This window comes from Artibeus jamaicensis, unplaced genomic scaffold (assembly GCF_021234435.1).
Source record: "Artibeus jamaicensis isolate MK-2021 breed Jamaican fruit bat unplaced genomic scaffold, CSHL_Jam_final contig_851, whole genome shotgun sequence".
Lineage (NCBI taxonomy): Eukaryota > Metazoa > Chordata > Mammalia > Chiroptera > Phyllostomidae > Artibeus > Artibeus jamaicensis.
The window spans coordinates 8,089,166-8,104,342 of record NW_026521986.1 but is presented as its reverse complement, the minus strand read 5'-3'; the positions used below and the strand labels follow the sequence as shown (position 1 = coordinate 8,104,342).

General features: G+C 39.0%; 1 protein-coding gene across 6 annotated transcripts in view; it reads right to left on the bottom strand.

The window, feature by feature from the left end:
- PALS1 (protein associated with LIN7 1, MAGUK p55 family member) overlaps nucleotides 1-12,914 on the bottom strand; it is a 74,438-nt gene extending 61,524 nt beyond the window's left edge. For 5 of the 6 annotated variants that reach the window (XM_037125927.2, XM_037125926.2, XM_037125929.2 and 2 more), the window contains exon 1: nucleotides 12,740-12,914. The gene's annotated coding sequence lies outside the window, so the exon portion shown is untranslated. The remainder of the gene's footprint in view (nucleotides 1-12,739) is intronic. The other variant, XM_053673383.1, reaches the window with a different exon arrangement.
- Between the last annotated feature and the right edge of the window lie 2,263 nt (nucleotides 12,915-15,177).

Below are 15,177 nucleotides of genomic sequence, written 5' to 3'. Positions count from 1 at the left end.
GCCCTGAAATTTTGGTAAGCAGGTCAGACACCCCCATTTTCCAGAAGGTATATAGGTACTACGAGTTAAGTCACAGAGCTAGATATTTAATAGAACAGGAATTAAAATCCGCATCAGTGAACCCTTATGCAAATCTGCTGTTCTATGTTAGTTATATCTCTATAAAATGCTGACTATACCCGCCTTTTCAAAAATCCCGTAATTACCGTTAACCCTTGAACAACGTGGGTTTCAACTGAGCAGCTGCACTAATAGCAGTTTTTCAATAAGCACCTGTACTGTTTTTGAGTTGCAGTTGGGAGTCCCTGGATGTGGAAGGCAGACTGTATGTACTGATCTATTTTTGCATAAGGGACTTGAGTATCCAAGGATTTGGGCATCCACGGGGGCCCTGGAACCAATCCCCTGAAAATACTAAGGGACGACTTAACTTTCTGGGGGGGTCTGAAGTTATACAAGGATTTGACTGTGTGGCAGTCGGTGTCCCTAACTCCCACATTGTTCCAGGATCAACTGTACATCATTCTTTTACCTTTAAAACATGATTAAATTAATCTTTCCCAATTTCCTGCTTTGTAAAAGGAACAAACGAACTCTAACAGTATTTCGCTGTGGTATAGTATACAGCAACAGACTAGAGTTCCGATAGCACCAGCTTGCAGCAGGACGACATACAGTGCTCCAAGTTTCTAAATACTCAGCCAAGCAGCCATATCTACCCAAAGTGTAAATTTGTAGGTAAGTGAAGAAATGGTAGGATGCATGTGAATTTTCCTTCTCATTTGAAAGAAATCAAACTACCAACAATCCAGGATCCTGGTAACACTTTTAGCCTGCTACTCTCTACTCTGTATTCCTCCAGTTTCCGTATGTGCTATCAAAGTGAGCCACATGTCCTACCTTGACAAACAGTTTAATAAAATATTAACTTATACCTTAAAAAATTAGTACCATAAAATAGACTATCCCCCTGGGGTCAAATTTAAGTACTGAAAATTGAAACTGTAATAGCCCTAAATGTTACTAATCATATCAACTCCCATCAGTTCTCCCTCCTTAATATCATACACACACACACACACACACCCTAGTCTCTCCCTTTTCATTATAGCTACCTTAAATCATATACACGTTATCTCTTTCATGGATTCTTCTACAACTCGATAGTCACCCAACCTTGGTCTTTCTATTGCCAATCATTTTACACAGCACTGACATATTATCTTTCCTGAGGCACAACCTACAGTGTCCTTTTTCAGAGTTTTCTTTTTTGTCTTTCCCCTACTGTTTATTAAAAGATTGCTAGGTGCACACATTCATTCACTGAACCTGGCATGCATTATCTCATTAACCTTCACAAACCATCTTCCCCTTCAATTCTGTAACTTACCTAAGTAAAGATAAGTCACTCTTCCAATGTAAAAAGCTAAATGGCACAACTGGACCCTAAACTGAAGCCTGTTTCTTAGAACCTTGATTTACTTGGTACTAGAGCAGATCACACCCTCTTTGAGTTACTCGTTTGCATCCTTGTCCCCAAACTTAATTCCTCATAGCTTCTTGTGACTTCTGACTCTGCCTCTTTCGTTGTTCTCCCCAAGAAAATATAGCGAGTGACTCTTTTCTCCCAAATACAGTAAAAAGAAAAAATCAGCATAAATATGTAAAAATATTTATTTTGGTATGAGGTTTTTTTGTGTCTGAGTGACCAATCATGTGCAAAAATTTAAAATAAACCTTTGATCAATTCCTGTTCTAGAAATTTATGCCATAGAGTATATTTGGAACTATTTGGGTATATTAATCTACTTTTTCAACTGTAAACTTTTCATTTTTTTAAAAGATTTTATTTATTTTTAGAGAGGGGAAGGGAGGAAGAATGAGAGGGAAAGAAACATCAATGTGTAGTTGCCTCTCGCACGCCCCCTACTGGGCATCTGCCAGCAACTCAGGCATATGCTCTGACAGAGAATCAAACTGGTGACCTTTTGGTTCACAGGCTGGTGCTCAGTCCACTGAGCCACACCAGACAAGGCTCAACTGTAAATTTAATAAAATATAACTATAGATCAAGTATTTACAATGAAAACTTATCATTCTAATTGAGATGTGCCATCAATGTAAAATACACTGAATTCTGAAGAACCTAGTATGGAAAAAATGGATGTAAAACATTTACCTTTTTTTTTGTTATTGAGTACACGTGGACCTAATATTTTTTATACAGTATGTGAAATAACATGCTGTTAAAATGAATTCCATCTATTTATTTAAAAAATTTAATGTGGCTACTAGAGTGTGAAACAAAGACATGTGAATAAAGCAAGCTTTGGAATGGTGTTTATATATCATCTTATTCTTACCAACATACATAAAAGATATGTTTAAAGTTACTGACAAAAAATGCGTTTTCATTTAACATCTATGAAAAGCAAAGGCAACAGACCTTTCAGGTCTTATTTTTTACTTATACTTCTGTACTATTTGGATATCTCACAAAATGTTCACCAAAAATAGTTACTTTAATAATTTTGGGGGGGGGGCACAAAGACATTACTCTTTTGAAAGAAAAAAAACCACAAAAACTTTAAATTACAACTGCCTTCTAAAACTCTATGACAATTAGCAGCAGCAACAAAGCTCTTTTCAGAGTTCTGGAACCTTTCCAGGGGTGCCCAGCCTTTTGGTGTCTCTGGGCCACAGTGGAAGAAGACAGTTGTCTTGGGCCACACATTAAATACACAGACACTGACAAAAACTAATAAGCAAAAAAAAAGTTTTAAGTAAATGTACAGTTTTGTGTTGGGCTGCATTCATATCCATCCCGGGCTGCATGCGGCCTGTGGGCTGTGGAATGGACACTCCTGCTAGGAAAAGCAGTCAAAACAGTATCCTTAAGATCCTAAACAATTTGAAATACACTGCAACAACGAACTAAAAATTTTTAAATAAAGCACTTAACGCAATTATTAGAGTGGTTCTTCAGTAGCCAGGACTTTCTCTAGCATAAAAAATGAATATATTACATCTTTAATTTAAAAATGAGAGAAAATCAGTTTACTAAAGAAATAAAGACATTAATTACAAGAAAAATTCCAAAAGGGATCCCCTACTCTTTAAAGTACAGCAACAAAACCGCTGCCTTTGAGCCCTTCCTGTAGCAGAAATTCCAGAGCCTTGTTGTAAGTCTGATTGCATCTATTCTTTCATCATGTTAATAACACACAATGACAACTCTCTTAGAATCCTAATTACCACGTCACATAGTTACTGCTTTACTTTCTAGACGCCTATTTTCATGCTTATTCCATGTAGATTTTCCCTATCCCTTTTAATCTCAGGTGTCGATCTTTTCAATTACTTATCACAAGTTTCTGGTCTCTAAAGAACTTATAAGAGGTTCCAATCTTTGTCTGAATCCTCACCCAAGGATGTTCATCAATTTTAAAGAGAGAGGAAGGAAGGGGGAAGGGGAGAGAGACAGAGAAACATCGACGTTGCCTCCCATATGCACCCCAACCAGGGATGGAACCCGCAACCTAGGTATGTGCTCTGACCAGGAATCAAACCCACAACCTTTTGATGTTCAGGATGAAGTTCAACCAACTGAGTGACACAGCCAGGGTGGAGATTCCCATTTTGACCTCAAGTGATTTATAGTTTACTAGAGAAAACAACATGCTTCAAAGGTCGGCAAATAAGGAGATGACTACCTCTACCTAGATGGCCTACTGGTAGGCAATTCAACAACTGGCCATAAAGGAGAGACAACTGAAGAAATACCAAATAATCATTGCATAGTTATAAGAACATTAAGCAAAATCAGTAATAAAGATTCACATCTGCTGATGGGGTTACGTCATCAGAACAGGAAGGAAGAAACAGAAGGAAGACGGCTGATGAGGATACAAATGTCACAGAGTTTAGAACCCGGTGAACTTTTAGTACAGTAGTGTTGCTGACTGAGGGTAGGAGCCACGTTCTGATCTTGAAGATAGTCTCAGAAGGCAGAAAAACACAAGGCGGTTATGTAACGGGGAAGAGAAACAAAAGGTCAATCTTGAAGATTATACAACGATCCCTCTGATCCGTGGAGCACTCGTTCCAAGGCCCCCAGGGGATGGGATGCCCGGAAGGGCACACAGCACCCAGCCCCACCTGTACTGTTTTTTTCCTGCTTAGACACAGTAAGAGATTAACAAGTAACAATAGAATAGGACAATTATAACATAACGCCCTATTAAAAATCATGTGAATGTGGATTCACAAGTTCTCCTGTGGTACTACACGCACCTTTTCACTTACAGGAAGCACTTACAGCTTCTCTTTGGCGTATCTGAACCGCCAGCATCACCACTGTTGCAGGTTGGGGCCACTGTTGAGTAAGATAAGGGTTACTTGAACACCAGCACTGGTGATACCCCAAGAGTTGATCTGATAAATGAAATGACTACTAAGTGACCAATGGGCAGGTAGCATATACAGTGTGGATACACTGGACAAAGGAATAATTCACATCCCAGGTGAGGAAGGGAATCAAACTACTCAGAACAATGCACAACTTATGAACTGTTTATTTATGAAAATTTCCATTTAATATTTTTGAACCACAGTTGACCACAGGTAACTGAAGCTGCATAAAGTGAAACTGCAGATAAGAGGGAACTACTATACTGCAAGTTCGGCAGTTAAAAAAGGTTACTAAACTATACTTCCAGTCAACAGTGTAAGTACCAACTGGAAACACACACCTGGATAGTCACTGACAAGAAAAAGAAAGTTAAAACCCAGTATGGAGATTCAGTGAGTAAACAAGTAAACAAAATGACTGCACAACGGCCATGCTGTTTGGTAAGTGCTATACTACAGCTGCAGAAAACGCAACCGGAGTTACCTGCAGAGGAAGATCATCCTAAGACAACTTGTATAAATGGGAAATATAAGACCTAAGACAGATATGAAAGGCATCTATTACACAGAAGGGAGAAAAGTAAGCAAAATATGAACACAAGCACACTGATGGTAAAATTAAATGATTTGTTGAAACAAGATTCTAAATCGCTGTAATGCAACTCAAGTCTGCAAATTATGTCAGTTTTTAAAGCCTAATTAAGTGTGTATAGTTACAACAACCTAGTGAAAAACACCCTAATGTTTGAGAAGTCAGTCAGAGAAACTGACAGCTGAGAACCCGATCTCCCCACAAACACACACTGTCTCTGAGCAGGGCTACAGAAACCACTTTCTCCCACTGACCTTCTCTATTATCGCCTCAGCACACAATCACAGTGATTTGTCACTGACTCAGTCTGACAACTGGTTCACACAATTTCTGTAAAACTGCTTACTCAAATTACTGATAACCACATAATCTATTTAAAAATATATTTATCAAAAACACAATGCAGTTTATTGCAATCCCTGCCTCTGATCTGTGAAGGAATACAGATTTTTTCTTTTGGAGTGGAAAGAGGAATTAAAAATCTTGAATCCAGTTCTATTGTAAGAGAAATATAGAAAGGAAGAAAAACAACTTTCTGAATCTCAAACATTACACCAAAGTAAGTACATATACAGGTGTTCTGTAAGTACCACCAATTCCTAGCAGAGCACCTACCTTGGTGTATTCGTAGAAGGCAGTCAGTTATTTTAAATAAATGCAGTCTTAGAGGCACTCGTGAAACAGGTAAAATACAGGAAGCGTACTTGCTGGGTCAAATCGAAGTACCGTAATACATTTTAAGTGTCATCATCAAACGTTTCCCATGACAATGTGAAACCCTCAATATACGAAACACAAATCATTAGTGTTTTGATCTACTGTATTATGAAGCCAAACAGATACAACTTTTTATCAAAGAAAGCATAATTCTGGACAATTTAGCTATAAATATAAAGCTATAATTTCTAATATTTGGAATAACTAATTAGATATACTAAAAATGAATCTCCTCAAATGAACCTTAATTATTTCACATCTGTTGATTTGTCGACAGCAAAGCGTTGTGCAGCCATAAAACAAGAAGGGGGAAGGAAGCAAATACTTACTATCTACCATGTGTCAAATTATTTTGATCAGTGCCTTCTATATCTTACTTTAACCTTTCTGATCTTCCAAGGCGGCTACATGTTACAGATGAGCAAAGTGAAAGCTTGGCTGGGAATTACAGCGTAAGTAACTTCCCAACTCAGCTGACTCTACGGCTCTTGCCACTACATTACTACAATTATTTTCATTTTTCCTGCTGACTTTTTGCCTAACACAAAAGTAGGCAAACCAAGTCCATAGGCCAAATCAAGCACACCCAGCTTCTATAAACAAAGTGTTACTGAACCCAGTCACATTTACTGCTTTGCACTTTGCACTGTAACAGCGGAGTAAAGTTCTTGCTACAGAAATGATATGGCCTCAAAAGCTTAAAATATTGACTACCCACCCCTTTGTGGAAAACTGCCATCCCCTGCCTTAAAGGATCAAAGATGTCAGGAACCTCCAAGGCCTCAAAACTTCACTGTTTAGGGTACTTGAGGTAACTATCAAACAAAGAAGGAACTTTAAATTGTAAGAGACACCCTGTTCGGGTGGTTCATCTGGTTGTATCATCGTCCCCACACAACAAAAGGCTGCAGGTTCAATCCCAGGTCAGGGCACATACCTAGGCTGCAGGTTCCACCTCTAGTTGGGGTGCATATGGGAGGAACCCAATTGATGTTTCTCTCTCTCTCTCTCTCTCTCTAAAAATCAATAAACATATCCTTAGGTAAGGATTAAAAAAATAAAATAGAGACAAAAGGCCACAATGGATCTGTAATGGTTAAATCATGTAAGTCCAAATTTATAAAAATGATAAAATTAAACAGCTTGATTACAAGGTTACTGAACTCTTATTCATCTTAATTAAACTGTCTTCTGTTGTCTGAATTGATGTAGGAAAAACCTCACAATTCAAAAATATTTAATATATTTAATGAACATGCATCTTTTTACCATGCACCCATATTTTTCACAAAGGAACATCTTCATTATAGAAAAACAGACCCTGGCTTTTTCTTACAAGTACTTTATTTCACATTTCACTTCATACATTTTTTTTTTTAAGATTTCATTTATTTATCTTCAGAGGGGAAGGGAAGGAGAGTGGGAGAGAATATCAATGTATGGTTGCCTCTCGTGGGTCCCCTGCTGGGAACTGGCCTGCAACCCAGGCATGTGTCCTGACTGGGAATCGAACCATGATCGTGTGGTTCGAAGGCCCGCACTCAATCCACTGAGCTACACCAGCTAGGGCTCACTTCATACATTTTTGATTTAATGCTTTCAACGAGTTCATTCTGCTCTGACCAAGACAAACATTTATCTGATTACTCAAGGATCTACAGCAGATTTTTCTGGTGTTAGGAAAAAGCATGTTTCTGTTGTTGCTGTTTTTTTTATAAATTCCCATTATTATTCCAAGTAAAAAACCTAATTATATCATTTTACCTTCATTCAAAATATACTTCATTCTCCAAATACATTTAAACAACTTGCCTAAATTAACCCAACACAAGAAGTGTGTCATTACAGTGATACAAGTACCATCCTCGTTCTTCAGTAATTCTAAACAAGAGTCCTCCAGTTAAGTAGAAACAGTGTAGTCCACAAACTCCAGTATCGATTGAGAAAACTTAAGTCCTACAAACATGTAAAATCCATACAACTGTTAGTGAGTACCTTGACTTCATTTACTTTATAAAAACTTTAGTTCACAAAATCTTACACTGTTCCCTTCATTTTTAAAAAGAAATGATAATGTATAGTAGTCAAAGAAAAATAATCCAAAATGATTTTGTTTGAAATTCTGGAATTATTTCCAGAAACATGCAAGGCTGGTTCAATATTTGAAAATTACTTTGTGTAATGCACCATATTAACAGATTAAAGCAAAAATCCACATGATCACTTCAACAGACGCAGAAAAGACATTTGACAAAATTCAACATCCATTCATGATAAAAACCCTCAGCAACCTCAGAAAAGGAGGAAACTTCCTTAACCTGATTTAGAGAGTCTACAAAATGACCTAGAGCTAACATTTTAAAGATGAAAGACTGAGTGCGGTCCCTTTAAATTGGTGAACAAAGCAAGCATGTTCCCCTTCATCACTCCTGTTAAGTCAAGAAAAAGAAAAGGCATACAGACTAGAAAGAAATAAACATCTGTTAAGATTACAAGTCTGTCTACTTAGAAACCTACCCCCCAAAAAGCTCATGGAATAGATGAGTAAAAACTCAGGATACAAAGTCAATATACAAAAAAAAAATTGTACTATATCTTGTCAATGATCAATTGGAAACCCAAGTCTTTTTAAATGACCATTTACAATAGGGCCAAAAAACTGAAATACTTAGGTATAGATCTAATAAAATATTTGCAGGATCTATATGCTGAAAACTAAGAACACTCATAACAGAAATCAAAGACCTAAATAAATAGAGAGAACACAGTGTTCACAGATTGGAAATTTCAATTTTGTGAAGATGTCAATTACCCACAAGTTGAACCATAAACACAATCCCCCAAAAAATTCTAGCAGAATTTTTCTGTGGATATTAAGAAGCAGATTCTAAAATTTACCTGGAAAGACAAAAGAACTAAAATAGTAAAAACAATTTTGAAAAGAAATAAAGTTGGAGAACTCACATTACTTGATTTCAAGACTTATCTCAAACCTCTAGTAACCAAGACACTGATATTGTCAAAGGATAGACAGACAGATCAATGGAACGCAAGGGCCTGGAAACTGACCTACACAAATGCAGTCAAGTGATTTTTGACCAAGAGACAAAGGCGATCCAATGGAGAAAGGACAATCATTTCAACAAATGGTCACAGAACAATGTGACGAATAAATGAAACTGAACCCAAACCTCTCTCCACACGAATATGTACTCAAACAGAACTTAAACATAGATCTAAATGTAAAATATAACCCTTGTAGAAGAAAACATAGGAGCAAATCTCTGTGACCTTGGGTTAAGCAGTGTTCCTAGATACAATACCAAAAGTAAAATCCATAAAAGAAAATACTGATATTTTGAACTTCATCAAAATGTAAAATGTCTGTATTTCAAAAGACACTATTTAAAAAAATAGAAAAGGCAAGCCACAGACTGGGAGAAAAATCTTTGCAAATCAGGTATCTGACAAAGGACTATAGAGAACCCTCAGAACTCAACGATGAGAAAATCCTATTTTAAAATGGGCAAAATATTTGGACACTTCAACAAGGATACAGATGACAAAAACCCATGAAAAGATGCTTAATATCATAGGCATGAGAAAAACACAAATAAAAACCACAATGAGATACTGCTACATACTTATTAGCATAACTAAAGTAAAAAGATTTACCATACCAAGTGCTGATGAGGATCTAAAGTAACAAACACTCATATATCGCTGAAGGAAATACAAACTGGTTTAGACTCTTTGAAAAACAGTTTTACAGCATATAGTTTCCTGTGGTTTTGTTGTAACTATGGTTATAGTTTCCTATGCTGCTGTAACGAATAACTAGAAACTCAGTGGCTTAAAACAACACAAATTTATTAGCATTTTACATTTTTGGTTAAAAGTCTGATTCAGGACTCCCTGGTCTAAAATCAAGACACTGGCAGAGCTGCATTCTTTTCTGGGGGCTCTAAAGGTTAATCTATTTCCTGGCTTTTTCTCCAGACCACGCCGGCCTTAGCTCATGGCTCCCCTCCTCCATCCTCAAGACCAAGTACTCCACATCTCTCCGGCTCTCCTTTCCTCATTATATCTTGTCTTCTGATTCTACTGCTTCTCTTTCCTTTTTAAGGACCTTTGTGGTACACTGGGCCCACCTGGATAATCTACAATAATCTTAGTATTTTAAAGTCAATTGATTAGCAATCTTAATTCCACCTGCAATTTTAACTCACCTTTGCCATGTAACCTAATTTACTCACAGGTTCCAGGGATTAGGACACCTCGGTGGGACATTCTACTGTTTACAACAGACAGCTTTAATAAAGTTAAACATATAGTTGTCATACAACCCAGCAATTCCACTTCAAGGTCGTACCCAAGAGAAATGAAGACATGTTCACACAAAAACCTATTCGAAAAGATTTACAGAAGTTTTATTCGTAGACTGCCCCCCCCGAAACTAACTCAAATGTCTTTCAACTAGTGGATGGATAAACAAAGTGTGGTACATCCATAAAAATGGAATACTATATTCAGCGATAAAACAGAAGGAACTGCTGATACACTTAACAGCATGGTGAACACTCATATGTATTATGCCAAATGAAAGAAACTATACTCAAACGGTGAGATACAGTACGATTTCATTTATATGATAGTCTGGAAAAGACGAAGTACAGAGAGAGACAACAGATCATTAGCTGTCAGGAGTTAAGGGTGGAGGAAGGGTTCATCATAAAAGTGCAGCTCAGGGGAATCTGGGTGCTGGAACTGTTCTGTACCTTCATTTTGGTAGTTGCACAGCTGTATTATGCATTTGTCCAAACAACTGTACAATGAAAAGAGTTAACTTCATTTCATGTAAATCAAAATTAAGGTAAAGTCTTTTACAAGGAAAGACTACAAGTACATCATTTCTCACTCATTAGGTTGGCAGAAATTTTAAAATGCCAATCTGACAATTCCAAGTGTGGGCAAGAATGACTTATATTCTGTTGGCAGGAATGTAAACTGTTAAAACTTTAGAGGATAATTTGGCTGCAGCTACTGAAATTGAAAATGCATATCAATCTATGGCCCAGCAATTAGACTTACAGGCAAGTATACATTTTAGGGAAATCTTCATACATGTGCTCGAGCACATATGCAAACAGACACTGAACATTGAAATCGTGAAAAACTTAGAACGACCCTTCAGTAGGGGAATAAATTAACTGTGGCTAGTAGTTATTTAAAAAAAGAAAGGAACAAAATGCCTAAGAAAACGAATCAACCCTGCTGGCTACACACGTGATTTTGTGAAAGGTAACTTAAAAGAACACCATACTTGGAATTTGCAGACAAGCACTTTAGCAGTCAGAACTGTGGACTCGTTTTACTTTTCCTGGAAACCGAAAGGTAAGGCTATACAAACATTAAGAATATTTCCAACACAACAATTATATAATGATTTAATAAGTATATAATAAAAAATTATATTTAAAGCCCCTATGTTAAGAAACTATTTTCCCCAGACACCCTGCAATCAGAAACTATCAGAGAAATAAAACATCTTAGCATATCGATACATAAAATGGACCAAATTTCTTGGTCTGTCCTTTTAATCAATATCACAATGCAGAAGGAACATATAAGCAGCTTACCCTCAGGTAAAACATATATATCCTCTCTCACTGTAACATTCTAAAACAAGTAAATATTTACTGTCAAGTTCAGATCCGTCTAGCCAAAAGTCATTCAAGTACATGGTATGATTCGCTTGCTTCTTTTTAAAAACAAAGATAAAATGAACTGCCTTTCATATTTTTGCCTGTTTTATATGCAAAGACCTTACACGATAATTTCATAGCTTCAGCCTGCTACAATAAAGAGCCTTTAAAAACTTGTAATATGCCATGGCACAGGGATCTAATAAAAAAAGAAATCAGTATTTCATAATCCAAACAAGCTTATTTAACAATTTCATTACCACCAATACTTACACTTCAAAGACACCAAATAACCAACATGTCATTTGTTCCTACTGCAGAATTTAATAGGCTATTAACTTATGGTATAACCCAAAAGCTAATTAGAATACAATCATTAAAACATATTATTTTTAAAAACAGAAATATTAACACCTTTCACCTTGTTGGTAAAATCAAAACTTCAAAATTCTTGTTCTATACTTTCCAAATCTAAATTCATACAATTCTAAACGAGTTCGGAGACAAAAACGTAGACTATATACTACTTCTAAAAACCTCCAGACTTTAATTTTAGCGCCAAATTAAAAAAAACAACCGTAAAAAACTTTCGACCAAAACCTGAATTCCGTACACATTACTGTATGTCGATCAAATAAGCATAAGGTGAGTTATTATTAGTAAGTTACATAATTTGCACCAAAGATTGTTTAAAGTGTCTTTCATTAAATGCAGCTTCCAACAATTTACAGGCTTCAAAGTTCACCTTGCACACTTAGAGTAAATTATCAGAAACTATTTACGAGAATAGGAATTTCTTTAAAATTGGTCACAAGGAAGTAGGAATAGTTTGTTTAAAGAACGCAACGAGGAGCTGAATACCAGGAGCTGAGTCAGGCAGAGGAACGCTGACTACATTCCATCTTCTCAAGGAAAGTGTTCGCCCTGCCCTTTTCCCCGACCCGGCTTAGAGGGAGTCCCGGGAGTCCCGAACTCGGGGACGGAGGTGCAGGGGACAGGCGACTCCCTGCCGCGCCTCCCGCAACTCGGGCTGCAAGGGCAGTAGCGCCGCCAAGGCGGGTCCCTAGTCAAGCCCTAGGGACTGGGCACAGCCAGGCAGCGCTCCTCCAAGGGACAAAGGTTGGGCTCACGCCTGCCGCGGCGGGCTGCCGCTCTCGCGGCTCGGGGCAGCCCCCAGGGCAGTCCGAGGTCCCACCCGAGCCTAGCGCACGGCGTGTGGGGGAGGGGACGAGCCCGACTGCCCCTCCCCCGCCGCGCTCCCGGGGACCTGTTGATTAAGACCTCCACACCGAGCCGCCGCCGGTCCTTCTCTTACCTCTGCGCCACAGCGGCCGCAGATCCTGCTGTCCCAGCCACCTCTAAATACTGCAGAAACGACAGCTCCCCAACGGCACTTAAGATACCGGATAAAGAATCCAGTAACTCCCGATTCCCCACCTCACAATCCTTAGTCCCCGCCCCCGCCGTCTCCGCCGCCAGCCGCCGCCGTCTCCGCCGCCGGCGACTCCACCTCTGCACCGCGCTAGACCGGCCCCCGCGGCCGCCGCAAGACCGCGCACGCGCCCCCGGGACACAGGCGTAGCGGGAGTGCCTATCCCCGTCCATTCAGGCCGCGCCCCGCCCTCTGCTGGGCTGAGAGGCCGGCGCGGTTCGCCCAATCCCGTGCCCGTGCGGAGAACCGGCCCGCTCATTGGTCAGCTCCTCAGCTAGCGAGCGTCGGGTCGCGCGCACTGGCGAGTCTCCAAGTATCACTGGCAAAGTGCCTCAGGCTTGTAGGCATAGGAAATTGCTTTGGGCTTGAGCTCCGGGGAAGTAGGTTGTGTGGGGCTGTGAGGTTTCCCGGGGACGTAGTCTGGAGCAGGTTAGGGTTCTGCAGCCCCTGACTCTTCTCTCCGTGGGACTGTCCCTTCCTAAAGAAAATCTGATTCCCCGTGAGGCCACTCCTCTTGTCCTATGAAAGACGTCACATGATCTAACATTTGTGTGTTTTTTTTAAAAACGTGACATACTTGAACACTACACATGTAGTGTCCCACAGAAGAATTCTGTTACCGCAGAAGACTCCAAAAAGCTAGCAGCTTGGATCGAGTTCTGAAAACCAGAAAGGAAGAATGCCAAGGGCCACAGCTGTTTCACAAAACTCAAGTGAATGGGTTTAGAGTGTCCTGGGCCAACCCATACCCAGTGCAAGAAAATCCAGCTAAACAATGTTTAGAATTAATTCCCTAGGAACTGTCAGCCATATGCAAAAGAGGGTGTCTATGTGTGTGACCTATTTCTTTTTCTAAGTCCTTAAATGCATAAAATAATAATTCAAGAAGCCTCCTGTAATTCCTCAATGAATTTTTCTTCCTCTGCCTCAGGATTTCTCAACCTCAGGGCCACTGACATTAGGGCCACAGCATTCTTTGTTGGGGAGGGACTGTCCAGTCCATTGTAGGGTGTTATAGCAGCACCCCTGGTCTCTATCCTCTGGATGCCAGTAGCACCGCTACTCCCATTATGACCATGAAAAATGTCACTATACATTGCCAAAGCCCTCCCTGGGGCTAAAATCACCTCCATTTAAGAACCACTGATCTAGCTGTTCAAAGAAATGTACTCTTCAGAAAGAGTCTCTCATTACCTATGCATTCCAATTGCTTGGCTCCAAGCAATTTTGCGTGACACCCCTAACAAAATGAACTCCTCAGCTACCTAGGCTTGCTTCTCCAGCTGCTTAGGGACCTCTGTTACAGGACTGCACACCCATAAAAAGATGATCACTGTATGAGAGAGCAGCTGACCTTCTCAAAATATGTGGAGTGTCCTATGTAAAGTGCTATACAAATGTTAGTTGCTCTTTTTACTTCTCAAAGATGTTTTCATTTTAAAAGAGGGAAGACCTTGGGACAAAATAAAAGTTTATTCTCTGGTGGATAAAACCATCCCCAGAATCCTGAAATCACAAAAATCACTGGCTTTGTGTGCAAAAAGTGAAGAATGTAAGAAATAGAAACTGCAGCTAAGGTCATTGGATTTGAGATTTAGCTTTGATGCTGACTAGTTTGGTGACTTGGATGTGTGAAAAATCTCCTAAACTTTTCCTAATGTTTCCTAAGTTTACTTGCCTAAATGTTCTCATCTATAATATAACAGGTTAATTGCTTTTTACTAGTTTTGAGATTCTAGTAGTTTTAAAAAAATATTTAATCTAGCATGGATGGCATAGGGAAATAAGAAAATGTGATTTCATCCCCAAATAGAATGCAGTGGGTGATTTGTTTAAAATCCTCCATCAGAAGAGTTGTTCATCCTTGTTACATGGCAAGTTCACCCGCTGAGTCACCCTGGCAAATTCGTAACTAAGTATTTTGGGTGAGTAGTGAAAGACAAACTGGAAAAACAAGTGTATGGCAGAGGATGACCATACCCTTCCTCCCTCCTCCTCTTGACATCTGCTTAACCTATCAATCTGGCAACAGCCTCTATTACATGTTTATGTAATAAAACGTTGTACCACTTTATTATGGTACAGGCCTGGGGGAGATATATTCATATTGTATTTTAGCCATTTGCAACAGATCTGACATCTCAGTTTTCAAGATTCTACCATTCACTGTTATGTGTGAAATCCTTAACTAAAGCTTAACATATTCCTTTGGTTTTATCTGTTCTATGCCAAAGTTTTCATAACTGAGTTAGTAGCCTAATCATTTATAACCGTATAAACCAGGTGGTCAGAAATGATGTAAATTAAAAGAATACTCACTG